This window comes from Salvelinus fontinalis, chromosome 4 (genome assembly GCF_029448725.1).
Source record: "Salvelinus fontinalis isolate EN_2023a chromosome 4, ASM2944872v1, whole genome shotgun sequence".
NCBI lineage: Eukaryota > Metazoa > Chordata > Actinopteri > Salmoniformes > Salmonidae > Salvelinus > Salvelinus fontinalis.
This window is the reverse complement of record NC_074668.1, coordinates 28224324-28239620: the sequence shown is the minus strand read 5'-3', so window position 1 is coordinate 28239620 and position 15297 is coordinate 28224324. Positions and strand designations below refer to the sequence as shown.

At 41.3% G+C, this 15297-nt stretch overlaps 1 protein-coding gene across 12 annotated transcripts in view; it reads right to left on the bottom strand.

Moving 5' to 3' along the window:
- The window catches only part of LOC129853467 (splicing regulator ARVCF-like), a 233760-nt gene extending 218463 nt beyond the window's left edge, over window positions 1-15297 (bottom strand). For 9 of the 12 annotated variants that reach the window (XM_055919538.1, XM_055919543.1, XM_055919544.1 and 6 more), the window contains exon 1: window positions 14702-15296. The gene's annotated coding sequence lies outside the window, so the exon portion shown is untranslated. Of the gene's footprint in view, window positions 1-14701 lie in introns of all 12 variants that reach the window. The other 3 variants (XM_055919546.1, XM_055919540.1, XM_055919548.1) reach the window with 2 other exon arrangements.

Sequence of the window (15297 nt, the reverse complement as noted above, 5' to 3'; positions counted from 1 at the left end):
CTCCTGGAGAAGTATTCTACAGCAAGCAGCTAATGCAGGCAGTCCAGACAGGAAAGGCAGCTTGCACCCGCCATCATTCAATCACAGCTGGTCAAGACCCCACAGTCTAACACCCCATAGAAACCCTCCCCAGTCCCAGCCTCCTTAGTAACCTCCACCAAACCCTCCCTCCCACACACACACAAAGCCCAGCATTGATGAATCTGCTGGCATCCCTTCCTCTGTTCTTCCACATTCATGTTCTGACAGTGTCCCTTTATATTTCCTGCCAGCACTTAAGTAGAGGAAGAAAAAAAAAATTCCTGCCTTTATTTGACTGGTCCTTTATGAGGCGATGCCGCCTGACCTCCACATTAATCAGCTTTCACTTCACTGAAATGACACCAGAGCAAGGAGGTAGTGATGGCACAGACACAGGCAGCGGCACAAATGGCACCCTCTCCCCTAAATAAAATGCACTATAAATACAAGCCCTTTTCGTGGGATCCAAATTGGTAGTTACAGTCTTGTCCCATCGCTGCAACTCCCGTACGGACTCAGGAGAGGCGAAGTACGAGAGCCATGCGTCCTCTGAAACACAGCCCAACGAAGCCGCACTGCTTCTTGACAACGCCCACCAATGGTGTCGGAGGAAACACCATACACCTGGCAGTAGTGTACTGCGGCCGCCACAGGAGTCGCTGGTGCGCAATGGGACAGAAAAGCATTCTGATGAATGAGTTGATAGTAGGCATACTATGCGATCGTTCCTCACTATTGTATCAAGAGCTACAACACTGTCGCTTTTCTTCACTATCGACCATTTTACAGGTGTAAGGTGATACACCTGGGGCAAACATCTTCCCTTTGCCCATAATAAAAGGTTTTATCTTCTTTCTGCACATGCACAATGGAGGATGGAGTTTAGGAGGTTCTTGGTCTCTAAACCTCATTATTCTCAAAGTCATTTTTGGAGTGCTAGGTTTCTGAAACGTATTCAAAACAGTCTTCTAAGCTCCTGCTAATCCCCAGTCATTCTGGCAGCACATTCTGGGGGGTGGGGGAGGGGGAGACTCGCACCACAATAAAGTCCTGAGCTTCCTTCCTGTGTATGCTAATTAAAAAAAGTCCCTTACAAAAACACTCTCCCTCCTGGTAATAGTATCAGTCCACTGTGATAAGAGCAAATCGCAGAATAATTAGAAAAGAAGAATAAAGGACGTTTGAGAGGGTGGTATAGGCAGACGACCAACGATGACAACAACAAAAATTGAGCTAGACCAGCTACACCCAGTTCACAATTTTTTTTAAATTAAAAATAAAATAAACTTTGGTAGCACTGGCGCTCCCAATTTAAAAGGTTAGGAGCACCACATGAAATTTAGGCGCACCAGATAATATAGATTTTTAAACTGGGGATGGTTTGTCCTCGGGGTTTCGCCTGCCATATCAGTTCTGTTATACACAGACATTTTAACAGTTTTAGAAACTTTAGAGTGTTTTCTATCCAAATATGCATATCCTAGCATCTGGGCCTGAGTAACAGGCAGTTTACTTTGGGCACGCTTTTCATCCAGATGTGAAAATACTGCCCCCTACCCAAGAGAGGTTAAGCAGGCCACCATAGTGTTCTTGTGCACAGGGACTAAGGTAACCTGCCTAAATGACTACAGACCCGAGGCACTCACGTCCGTAGCCATGAAGTGCTTTGCAAGGCTGGTAATGGCTCACATCAACACCATTATCCCAGAAACCCTGAACCCACTCCAAGTTGCAAACCGCTCAAACAGATCCACAGATGATGCAATCTCTATTGCACTCCACACTGCCCTTTCCCACCATGACAAAAGGAACACCTATGTGAGAATGCTATTCATTGACTACAGCTCAGCGTTCAACACCATAGTGCCATCAAAGCTCATCAATAAGCTAAGGATCCTGGGACTAAACACCTCCCTCTGCAACTGGATTCTGAACTTCCTGACGGGCCGCCCCCAGGTGGTGAAGGTAAGCAGCAACACATCTGCCACGCTGATCTTCAACACAGGAGCCCCTCAGGGGTGCGTGTTCAGTCCCCTCCTGTACTCCGTTCACCCACAACTGTGTGGTCATGCACGACTCCAACACCATCATTAAGTTCGCAGACGACACAACAGTGGTAGGCCTGATCACCGACAACGAGACAACCTATAGGGAGGTGCTCAGAGACTTGGCCAGGTGGTGCCAGAATAACAACCGATCCCTCAACGTGATCAAGACAAAGGAGATGATTGTGGACTACAGGAAAAGGAGGATCGAGAACGCCCCCATTCTCATCGACGGGGCTGTAGTGGAACAGGTTGAGAGCTTCAAGTTTCTTGTTGGTCACATCACCAAGAACCTAGAATGATCCAAACACACCAAGACAGTTGTGAAGAGGGCATGACAAAACCTATTCCCCCTCAGAAGACTGAAAAGATTTGGCATGGGTCCCCAGATCCTCAAAAGGTTCAACAGCTGCACCATCGAGAGCATCCTGCCCGCTGCCCCCGCACATTGACTCTGTACCGGTACCACCTGTATATAGCCTCTCTACTGTAATGTTACTAGTTCTTTTTCTCCCCCTTTCTTTACTTATCTATTCTATACCTTATACCCATTTGTTACTTAAATTGCACTGTTGGTTATAAAGTAAGAATTGTAAGTAAGAATTTCTCTGTAAGGTCTACACCTGTATTCGGCACACGTGACAAATCAACTTTGATTTGAATTATGATTTTTTATTAATTACAAAAGTGAAAAGCTGAAATGTCTTGAGTCACTAAGTATTCAACACCTTTGTTATGCTAAGCCTAAATAAGTTCAGGAGTAAAAATGTGCTTAACAAGTCACAATAAGTTGCATGGACTCTGTGTGCAATAATAATGTGTAACATAATATATGTGCCACACACAAATATAATTGTAAGGTCCCTCAATCGAGCAGTGCATTTCAAACAGATTCAACCATAAAGACCAGGGAGGTTTTCCAGTGCCTCACAAATAAGGGGAATAATAATGGCACCTTGGTAGATAAAAATAAATAAAATAAAAAACACATTGAATTTCCCTTTGAGCATGGTATTACCCTTTGGATGGTATCAATACACCCAGTCACAAGAAAGATACAGGCATCCTTCTTCACTGTTGCCTGACAGGAAGGAAACCGCTCAGGGATTTCACCATGATCCCAATGGTGACTAAGACAGAGTTTAATGGCTGTGATAGGAGAAAACTGAGGATGACATTGTATACTAACCTAATTGACAGAGTAAAAAGGAACCCTGTGCAGAACAAAACTATTCCAAAAAATGCATCCTGTTTGCAACAAGGCACTAAAGTAATAGTGCAAAAAAAATGTGGCAACGCAATTAACTTAGTGTTATGTTTGGGGCACATCCAAGACAACATATTACAGAGTACCACTCCCCATATTTTCAAGCATAGTGGTGGCTGCATCATGTTATGGGTATGATTGTAATCATTTAGGACTACAGAGTTTTACAGGATGAAACAAATATATATTAGGGAAAATCCTATAGGAAAACCTGGTTCAGTCTGCTTTCCAGCAGACACTGGGAGATGAATTAACCTTTCAGCAGGACAATAACCTAAAACCCAAGACCAAATCTACAAATCTGGATTTGCTTACCAAGACGACAGTGAATGTTCAGGAGCTGCCGAGATACAGTTTTGACTTATCAGCTTGACAAATCTATGGCAAGACCTGAAAATGGTTGTCTAGCAATAATCAACAACCAAGCCACCCTCAAGTATCTGAACATTATCAACTGATGTTGACATGATCAACTGATGTTTGATGAAAAGCATATCGTTACTTGCTGTACAACTGCTGGAGCTAAAATGTGGAATAAATTGGAAACGTGTAGTTATGACTACGCTCTTCAAGAGGTGACGATAATAAAACCAAATACTTAACATTTATTTAACAATCCCTTGAAAACAGCACATAGTTGTCAATGGTTTTAGCGAAGCTAGGGGTCTCCTTGCCTCCCGGCAGCCAAATGGAACGTTCTGAACCAGTGACATTTAATTAATAACGACCTATAGGATGATAAAAATGTTGCGTCGGTAATACAGGTCAAATCTTTTGACCTGGTTTGGATAAAAATGAGCCATTTTCACTGTAGGAATAGTGCAACCATGACAACATCAAATCTACACTCGCGTCTTTTCATCATTACAACAATTATCAGTGAGATTTATTTTGGGACTAGCGAAATAAACTCCTGGTCACAAAGAACATTACCAATTTAGAGCCCTGGCTACACCAGCAAGACTAGATAAGCGGTTTTCCTGTTTTACATTGGAAGAATCTCCTGGAGGGTCTTTACCAGTGGTATGTCCTTTAGGGTAGAGCAGGGATCAAGCCCCTACCCTACAGAGGACAGGGCCAGTGGGTCCACACAGACAGGCGAGATCTTTCCCACAGTCCCTCTTTCTACATGCACAGAGCAGAACGAGATGGTAGAGCAGAACATTAAAGCATACTTATGTACCTCTCAACCCAAATAAACCAATGATAAAAGGTTATTTTCTCCTCAAACCATTTCATAATTTCACTCTTTCAAGCTCTGGTGAAACTGACAAAATAGGAGAGATGCAAGTCTAAAATCCACAACCAAATACCATTACAAAATGCAATCCATTTGAGCCTTCATATTTAAAATCAACAATGCTACATTAAGGTTCACTGTAGGGCACCATTGTGGTAGTCTAGAACTTGAACTACCCATGGCAACCTACCTGCTCTCATGCAGGTGTGGACTTGGGCAGGAGACCGACACATTGCAAATTCAGCTGCAGTGTGGTGTCTGGGCTGATGGACAGACACACCCGTGCCAGTGTTTACCCTCCCAGGATGGCCCTGCAGTGATTATAATTAAGCAGCTCTTATTCGCAGACATAATCAAAGCAGGGCAGGGCCCAGCAGGGTTAATCTTCCATACAGCAGGGACCAGAAGATGGTTCCCTGCTGATTTGATCTAGTGGTTTGGTCATTTTCTCAGGTGGCAACCAGACATAAAACACCACAGGAAACATTTGCTTTTTAATTTTCCGTTGTAAAACATTTTGCTTCAGCGAGCCCTAAATTAATACAACACTAAGCACAGATGTTGACTGTGCTGCATGGTGGGGGACTAAAATATGTGCTGCTGAGATTTCAATCCACTGACTAGCAGGTCATGGGGGATGTAATTAAGATCAATCCAGGCCACTGCCTGAAGTTGTCAGCTGCAGAGATCATCTTGGGTAAAGTCCTCAGGAAAAGGTGTTAGGGCACAGTGACTGACTGCACTAACACCGCTGATTGTTTCCTGGTTGTAGCCAGATTGGGGTGGAGGGGATCAGCCAGGGAATTTACAGTATCCCCCACCCCCCAAAAAATGATTTGTTCATTCTCTTGATGCAGAGGGATTTTGGTGTAATTGCTCTATGTTTATGCATAGTGTCCCTGAGTTGCCTGAGTTGGGGGGGAATCAAGGGAGGCAGATTAATGGCTAGTAAACATGTTACAGTGGAACAGGCCCACTATTATTCTATTACACATCCCCACCTAAGATCCCTGCACTGAGGGGAATAATGAATAATGCCATGAAATCTTGTTTAAAAACAATTTATGGCACAGACGTCATCTTGTGTCTGACTGCGAAGAGATGATTGAAAGCATGCCCTGGCATCGCATTTGAGTACATGCCATCACTATATCACAGGGCTATGGAAATACAAGAATAACACTGGACAAAATAAACAAAAAGTACACTTTATATGGTACGGTTAATAGAAAGAGCCAGCAATTCACTTTAAGGCTGAAGTTAATTTTCCATTTCTGACATATTGATTTTAATCTGTGTTTTTTTTTTATTAACCGGAGGGAACTTGTCAAAAAACACCAAATTATTTGGAAAACATAAGACTACAACACCAGAGTACTTCTTCATTCCCTAGCTAGTAACCCCCATATTTCCTATCCTTCATAAACTTCTATATTTAACCCAAGACAGCTAACAATCAAAAAAGCCTCACAGTCCTGGGGCTATGCTGTGTGTGCTGGGGCTGGCCAGACAAAGACCTGGAGAGTTATTCCCTTTCGCAGGAGGGAGAGGAGACCAGTGCCAAGGGTTTATTGAAGGAGCATACCAAGCAAATAGGACAGGAGGAAGAAGCACAACTCTGCCCCCCCCCAGCCAAGCAGGTGTCAGCCAGGAGCATAAAGAGGCATTCACTCTGGACCTGGCCTCCCTCTCGCACTACACGGGCAGTCACATCACAGAAACCTTTGCCTACAGCACTGACAGAGATTCATCTCCCCAGTAAGATACTGTACTTTAATCAATCATACTACAGAGACAGCAGAGTGTGGTGTTACTGTAGGTTATTTACTCATCCAAATATGCATGCAAGTTGAGGCAATGTAATAATCGACATGATTTTGCTCCTAGGTCAGACATGTACAATATTATTGGAGTAGATGGCCAGCTAGATAGACACTGGCTCATAGTAATAGGTGGCTTTTCTTTGTATCATTTTCAAGGATGAACCTCTTTAGGCGAGATCCCCCTTATAACCGCCAAGGGCTAAAGCACTTGCTCGATGCAGGACTCATTCCAAATCCAATCGTATTTGTAACATGCACCGAATACAACAGGTGTAGACCTTACCGTGAAACGCTTACTTACAAGCCCTAAACCAACAATGCAGTTCAAGAAATAGAGTTGAGAAAATATTTACTAAATAAACTAAAGTCAAAAAATAAAATATCAAAAAGTAACATAACAACGAGGCTATATACAGGGGTACCGGTACCGAGTCAATGTGCTGCACAAATTTCCATTACACATTCTATGAAGCCTCTCTAAAATAGTTGCTGTTTGGCACTACCATTTTCCCAGGAATGGACTTACCATTAAGCAATAGCTACAGAAGTATACAAAAAATGATGATACAGAGTTAGATTCACGTCAGTGTAGGATTCACACAGGCTATTCAGCACAGTATCCAGCAATGAGAAAGTAAGCTAAATAAATGGAGTCTATACAAAACGTAGCATAAGTTGCAAAGCAAGATGCAATGCAGTGCAGTGATCCTTTAAGAACAACAAAAACGACAGCTTACATTTGAACACCACCGCAGAAGATTCAGGTATCTTCCCAATTAAGTAGCATAGTTGTGTTTGGGGGTAACTTGAAAAGAACTATGGCCTATCACTCACAGCCCACACTCTCCCAATGCATTGTGGAAAAGTGAGCAAAGAAATCTACTATATTTAGAGCCAAAACAAGTATAAATAACATCCTGGCATTTAAGCCATATTCCATTTTCTAAATGTTGCATACTATTAAACATTCTATTTTCGCACACTGAGAATGCATCATTGCATTGTTTCCCACTATTGATTGATTTCGGTAAAGCATCCCCATTACTAATTGATCAGCTGACCACAAGGGTGCGTTCTCAGCCCTCCACTGTACTCCCTGTTCACCCATGACTGCGTGGCAATGCATGCTTCCAACTCAATCATCAAGTTTGCAGACACTAATACAGTGGCAGGCCTGATTACCAACAACGACGAGACGGCCTACATGGAGGAGGTGAGGGCCCTCAGTGTGGTGTCAGGAAAATAACCGTCGCTCAACATCAACAAAACAAAGGAGATGACCGTGGACTACAGGAAACAGAGGGAGCACACTCCCCCATCCACAGGACAGTAGTGGAGAAGATGGATTGTTCCTCGGCGTACACATTACGGACAAAATGAAATGGTCCACCTACACAGACAGCGTGGTGAAGGCGCAACAGAGCTTCTTCAACCTCAGGAGGCTGAAGTACTTTGGCTTGTCATCTAAAACACTCACCAACTTTTACAGATGCACAATCGAGAGCATCCGGTCGGGCTGCATCAACCCCCGGTACGGCAACTGCACCGCCCGCAACCGCAGGGCTCTCCAGAGGGCAATGTAGTCTGCACGACCCATCACCAGGGGCAAACTACCTGCCCTCCAGGACACCTACAGCACCCGATGTCACAGGAAGGCCCAAAATACAGACACGACAACCACCCGAGCCACTGCCTGTTCACCCCGCTATCATCCAGAAGGCGAGGTCAGTACAGGTGCATCAAAGCTGGGACCGAGAGACTGAAAAACAGCTTCTATCTCAAGGCCATCAGACTGTTTTTAAGCAGCCATCACTAATAGAGTGGCTGCTGCCAATATACAGACTCAAATCTCTTGTAACTTTTATAAATGTAATAAATGGATTTAATAAAAGGTATCACTAGTCACTTTAAATAAAGGCACTTTAATGTTTACATATCCTACATTACTCATCTCCTGTATATACTGTATTCTATACCATCTACTGCATCTTGCCTATGCCGCACGCCATCGCTCATCCATATATTTATATGTACATATTCTAGTCATCCCTTTACATTTGTGTTTATACGGTAGTTGTGAATTTGTTAGATATTACTGCATAGTCAGAACTAGAAGCACAAGTATTTCACTACACTCACATATGCTAACCATGTACGTGATCAATAAAATGTATTAACTGTCACCTTCCCCATTCAACATTCACAGTACTTCAACATAGCTGTCGCCAAGTAGGCCACGCATGGGAGATCACACTGAGCATTAGGGTTCTCTTTTCTATCTCAATTAGAACTTCCTCACAGCCCAGGCTGAAAGACCATTCTAACGCGAATCAAGTACTCTCATTATTACCCGGACACTGAGATGCAGCCATAACGTTCCCACTGAACAGCATATAGCCTAACAAAATCAAAACAGAGTAAATAGAATATTTAGAAAATCAGGGATGATACAAGACAGCTGCATCAATGGAATAAATATTAATAGAATCACCTTGACAAAGTGGAACATAGAAGGCCTATGTGGGATGAGATATCGTCGGGTCAGAAATGGCAGCTGAACACTGACAGATGCCTTGACAGGAGCTAGGCATTGTTTTGTCAAATCTAGCAGACTTAGGATCCATGGTAGCCAAGACTCCAGGATATTGTCACTCACTGCTAGATATATGGCAAACAACAAAAACAATAATTTTGCTGATGGGTCCTTTGAGGCATTATTAATGTAGCACATGTTTATCTATTAAATAAATAGACAGCACTCGAGTTGAACCAATAACATCCATCCATTGTTGGTTGCATACGAGTGCTCTAATCCATGTGTAGAACTTGTGACAAACACAAACTATTATTTCCATGCATTGAGTAGTGACGTTGCACATAGTGGGTCCGAAATGATTGACACCCTTGATAAAGATGAGCAATAATGACTGTATAAAATATTTCAAACACTGAGCTACATTCAACGCAAAAAAAAAGAAAAGGGGATTATATTATCCAAATTGCTCAGATATTGTTTAACAAAAAAATAAACAAATCTAATAAAGTTAGGGGTCAAAATTGACACCTAAATATTTGTTTAAGTAGTCAAAAGTTCCGTATTTGGTTTCCTAGCACGCAATGACTACATCCAGCTTGTGACTCCACAAACATGTTGGATGCATTTGCAGTTCGTTTCGGTTGCGTTTCAGAATTAAGCAATGGCCCCAAGACATGCTAACCTCCCATGTTATTGGAAATGGAGGGAGGTTAGAATGTCTTGGTGCCATTGCTTAATTTGAGCCAGATCCTGCACCTCTCTGTTTTGGACTGCTTTGTTCCGGCACCCATTTGGTACCTCAAGTCATGAACAATTATTTGAACTTTTCACAGAATAGATCAAAGTTCATTAGAGTTGCCTCAACATTTTTTTTTGTAAGTGCAGAATTAACAAAAGGTAAAAAAGTAGATTTTCAGCCCGAGCCTAAGTTGATTTGCGTTGGGCCAGCCTGGGTTTATGGTCTGCGCAACATTGTAACCTGTTGGAGACCAAAGCGTGTCTGTGTGAGAAACGTGCCAGTATCTCACATAACTAGAATGAGATTCACTTTCTATGATCGCTCTCTGCTCTGATAGACATGAGCCTGCAACTCATCTCGCCAGTGTTGCACTTCATTTATTTCCTGATAAAATGATGGCCGCGCGAAGGGTTCTGAAGGAACAGAAGCACCCCTTATGAATTGAAATAAAGCGCATTCTGAAAATATTTAGACCCCTTGACTTTTTCCACATTGTTACATTACAGGCTATTCTAAAATTGATATTTTTTTTTTATTCCCCCCAATCAATCTACACACAATACCCCATAATGGCAAAGCAAAAACAGGTTTAGACACTTTTGCAAAAGTATTACAATTAAAAACATTTACATAAGTATTCATATGCTTTACTCTGTACTTTTTTGAAGCACCTATGGCAACAATTAGACTTGAGTCTTCTTGGGTATGTCACTACAAGCTTGGCACATCTGTATTTGGGGAGTTTCTCCCATTCTTCTCTGCAGATCTGTCAAGCGCTGTCAGGTTGGATGGGGGGGCGTCAATTGCATAGCTATTTTCAGGTCTCTCCAGAGATGTTCGATTGGGTTGAAGTCCGGGCTCTGACTGGCCCACTCAAGGACATTCAGAGACATGTCCCGAAGCCACTCTTGCGTTGTCTTGGCTGTGTACTTCGGGTCGTTGTCCTGTTGGAAGTTAAACCTTTCTCCCAGTCTGAGGTCCTGAGCAGCTTTTCATCAAGGATCTCCCTATACTTTGCTCCGTTCATCTTTCCCTCGATCCTGACTAGTCTCCCAGTTCCTGCCGCTGAAAAACATCCCCACAGCATGATGCTACCACCCCCATGCTTCACCCCCATGCTTCACCGTAGGGATGGTGCCAGGTTTCCTCAGACCAGAGTCTTGTTTCTCATGGTCAGAGTCCTTTAGTTACAAGCGGGCTGTCATGTGCCTTTTACTGAGGAGTGGCTTCCGTCTGGCCACTCTACCATAAAGACCTAATTGGTGGAGTGCTGCAGAGATGGGTGTCCTTCTGGAATGCTCTCCCATCTCCACATAGGAACTCAGGAGCTCTGTCAGAGTGACCATCAGGTTCTCGGTAACCTCCCTGACCAAGGTCCTTGGTTCTCCCACTGATTGCTCAGTTTACTCAGGCGGCCAGCTCTAGGATGAGTCTCGCTGGTTCAAAACTTCATCCATTTAAGAATGATGGACGGCACCATGTTCTTGGGGACCTTCAATGCTGTAGACATTTTTGGGTACCCTTCCCCAGATCTGTGCCTCGACACAATCCTGTCTCGCAGCTCGACAGACAATTCCTTCGACCTCATGGCTTGGTTTTTGCTCTGACATGCTCTGTCAACTGTGAGACCTTACATAGACAGGTGTGTGCCTTTCCAAATCATCTCAAATCAATTGAATTTACCACAGGTGGACTACAATTAAGTTGTAGAACCATCAAGGATGATCAATGGAAACAAGATGCACCTGAGCTCAATTTCGAGTCTCATAGCAAAGGGACTGAATAATAACGTAAATAAAGTATCTTATTTTTAATAAATGTGCTCACATTTCTAAAGAACTATTTTTAAATTGGGTATTGTGTGTAGATTGATGAGGAAATGTGTTATTTAATACATTTTAGAATAAGGGTGTAACAAAAAATTTGGAAAAAGGTAAGGGGTCTGAATACTTTCCAAATGCACCATACATTTGCAAAACACCACAAGAAGGCTTATAATTTATCCACAAAGGATCAATAGCTTATTTTTTAAAATAGCCTAGTTGTGGATTGTAGCCCAATAACAAGGAATAGCCTACAGTCGGGAATGTGCAGCAAATCTGTCAATGAAAAAACAGCACTAAGACAAACAGGCCTTTCACAATATTTCAAATACAATCGAGAGAAAACACAGGTTGGAAAGCAAATGGCTCCTGCTGAAAATAGAACACTATGCTGTAGGCTACCAAAATATTTGATAAACTTCTAAATATTGTTTTACAAAAGAGAGAAAGGCTTTTGGCATGAGCTCATCAGCCATCACCATCGAGCATCATTGGGTGAGCCAGTTAAACTGTAAAGCATTTTTTTAGGACTATAATTTTGTTATAATGTAGCCTTCAATATCTGTTTCCACACATCGGCTATTGATGGAGTACAGACAAGGTCATTTCTATTCATCTCAGATTTTCAGTTTCTGTGTTAAAGTAGCCTGCCATTTTGATCATTTGTGCAGTATTAAAAAAGATTCAGACAAAGTCTCTAGTCATGTAAAATGAAGTAAAATTGCATGAAACACATTCATAAAAAGGCCACATTTTTCCCAGAACCTAGGCTACAAAAAAATAAAAAGTGCCTCTACTCTACTGCTCTATGACACTAGCAAATGCGATGACATGTTAAACACTGTTTGGGGGTTTGATCTTAGGCCCTCTAACATTCTCAATCATTATTCATGATTCAAAATGATCTGTAATTATGGTAGCATCCACATTACGATAGAAGTGTTTAGGAACATTTATTACAATAAAAAATAAAATTACAACACATGATATCATTCATTTCTATTGGGCACAAAATCTGAAACAACCAAAACAAACTGCAAATGCATACAAAAAGTTAGTAGAGTCACAAGCTTGATGTAGTCATTGTGTGCTAAGAATATAGGACAAAATACTAAACTTGCAAATGCTTTATTTATAAAACATATTCCGGGGTATAAATCATTTTGAAGCCTACCATTGATTTGTTTTTGATCTTGTTAAAAGAAAATCTATTTCTCTGAGCTATTGTATTCGTATAAAACAATGTCCCCATTTGTTTTAGCATATAATGTAGCTCAGTATTTGAATTATTTATTTTATATCATTATTACTCATCTTTATTAACGGTGTCAATTTCAGACTCCACTGTATATAAATCTGAGAATCTGAATTTTTTTTAAATGCCACTGAGAGCAACAGCTCTCCAGAGCACGACCTTGTGATTGACTGCAGAAGCTATTTATATTCATTCATACAACACTGCATGGCCAATAAATGTCTATTCCATCCAACTGAATCGCTTTTCTCTACAGCAGTAATATCAACAGAATTGAACACATCAAATGCCTCTGTGGCAATACGCATGCATTTCATTATATTAGACCTATCAATGTTCATAAAGGGTGTTCAGGCCTCAAGAGGAGAGCCACATAAGAGGGAATCAACCCCCTCACAAATAATTCGAGCAGCAACTCGCAAGTGCCCCCTTTTCCATACTGGGTAATTACAAGAGAAGAAATTAGACACCGTGGATACCCACTCACTCACTCACTCAATAAGGAAAAACAAAAGCAGAGGGAAATGATTGACAGTTCAATCCACAGCAGCAAAAAATAAATTAAATAACACATTAATGTGTTACATCTTGGAAAAACTGAGGTCCTAAGGCATCTCAAAAATATCATGGCAGGTGTCCTATGTGGCGAATATGACATATCCTGCTGCTCATCTTTCATAAAGTCAATACCAACATCATGCCATAAAATATGTTATTGTTAAATAAGATGATTGATTACGCCTATCAACTTTACATTATTATCCATCTAATAAATATTCAAAGTTTACCACCACATTTGTTACTATAAATAAAGTCACTTCGCTGTATTTTGCATTGTCAAAGGTTAGCATAAATACATTATTATTATTTAGAATTATTGCAAAGATGGAACAGGCAACTGCCAAAATAAAGTTAACATGAGTAAATACGGGAAACAAAGTATATTGAAAGCAGGTGCTTCCACACAGGTGTGGTTCATGAATGAATTGATATCCCACGCTTAGGGTCACCTTTAAAAATGCCTAGTCGCCCATTATTTTGGCTACCATGGTTAAAGAGATCAGTGATAATTTCACTAATTGGTCTTTTGACCAATTAGATCAGCTCTGATAAATGTGTGATTAGTCAAAAGAGCAATTAGTGGAAAAAGATCTGAATTCAGCTGCCCGTGTAAACGCAGCCAAATGAGCAATGGGGATTTAAAGGTTGTGCATCTGTCACCAGCTCAACGCTTATGGGAGATTCTGGAGCAGGGCCCGAGATACCATCAACAAAACAAATAGTTATGCAATTTGTCGTGGTAGAATGGTGACCCCATCCCGCCAATAGAGTTCCAAACACTTGTAGAATATATGCCAAGGCGCATTGAAGCTGTTCTGGCGACTCGTGGTGGCCCAACGCCCTATTAAGACACTATGTTTGCAGTTACCTGTAGGTAGTCTATTGTTGGTGCCACGGGCAGACTGAGGCACTTAACTTTTCCACAATAGATGACTTGTGTGCTCTTATATATGCAGAATCATGAGGCAGTGAACTACATATCTTTTTTTGTAGGTTATATTCATTAAACATACGACATGGGTTTGCATGATATATGAAACAGAACTGTCACTCAAGGGGACAAAGCTGTAGCCAACGTTACTCTATTGCAATCTATAGATGTCGTTAGGCTACTCATAATTTGTTCATCGAATGTATTTTACATAAAATATAAATTTTACTAGTCTACAATTGAGTGCCATCAAATTACACCAACTCAGTAAAAAAAAAAAAACACTGGCACACAAATCCTTCCATGACCATTGCAAAGCGTTTGCGTAGCCTACGACTACGTAGGAATAATAATTGTTTGTTCGGCTGATAAAATGAAAATACTCGTATCAAATTGACGTTTTCTATTTAACCAAAAATCATTATAGCACATTGATACGTTACATTGTAACGGCTCTTACCTTCTCGCTTCCACTGGAGTTTAGGGATAACACGCAGGAGCAGGGTAAACTTAGCGATGCAATCACCAGATGGTTCCTCGCGTTGATGAAATCACCTGACACTTCTATTCTTCTTCTCCGTCTTTGAATTGCACCTCAAATAACGTCGACAACACTTAATATACATTTATAACCAATCCGAATAATGATTTCTTCCCTTTTCAATATTATTTGTAGCAAACGAGAGGGCTACAGTTATTCTCGTACGGTGCCCGAGAATAATACTGTGTAGTCAGTGATTTGCTTAGCCAATACTTATTTGCTCAATATCTGGAGGGTAAGAGGGAACAAATCAACATAACCTGTGGTGAAATGTTTCCTTCCTTTAAAAAAAAATCTGTCCATTATTTATTTAATAGGAATTAAGACGAGTTAGTCTATTGGTAAATAGCCTGTCCCCCTCTCCATTTAAAGCCCGAAACAAAAATCAATGTGAAAAGTCGCAAACTTTCAATATCCTAGCGTAGCAAATGGTATACCTTTGATTGCAATAATTGCCTGGCAAAACTGATATTCTATCAAATAACAAACAGCGTCAGTACAACAAAACTATCAGA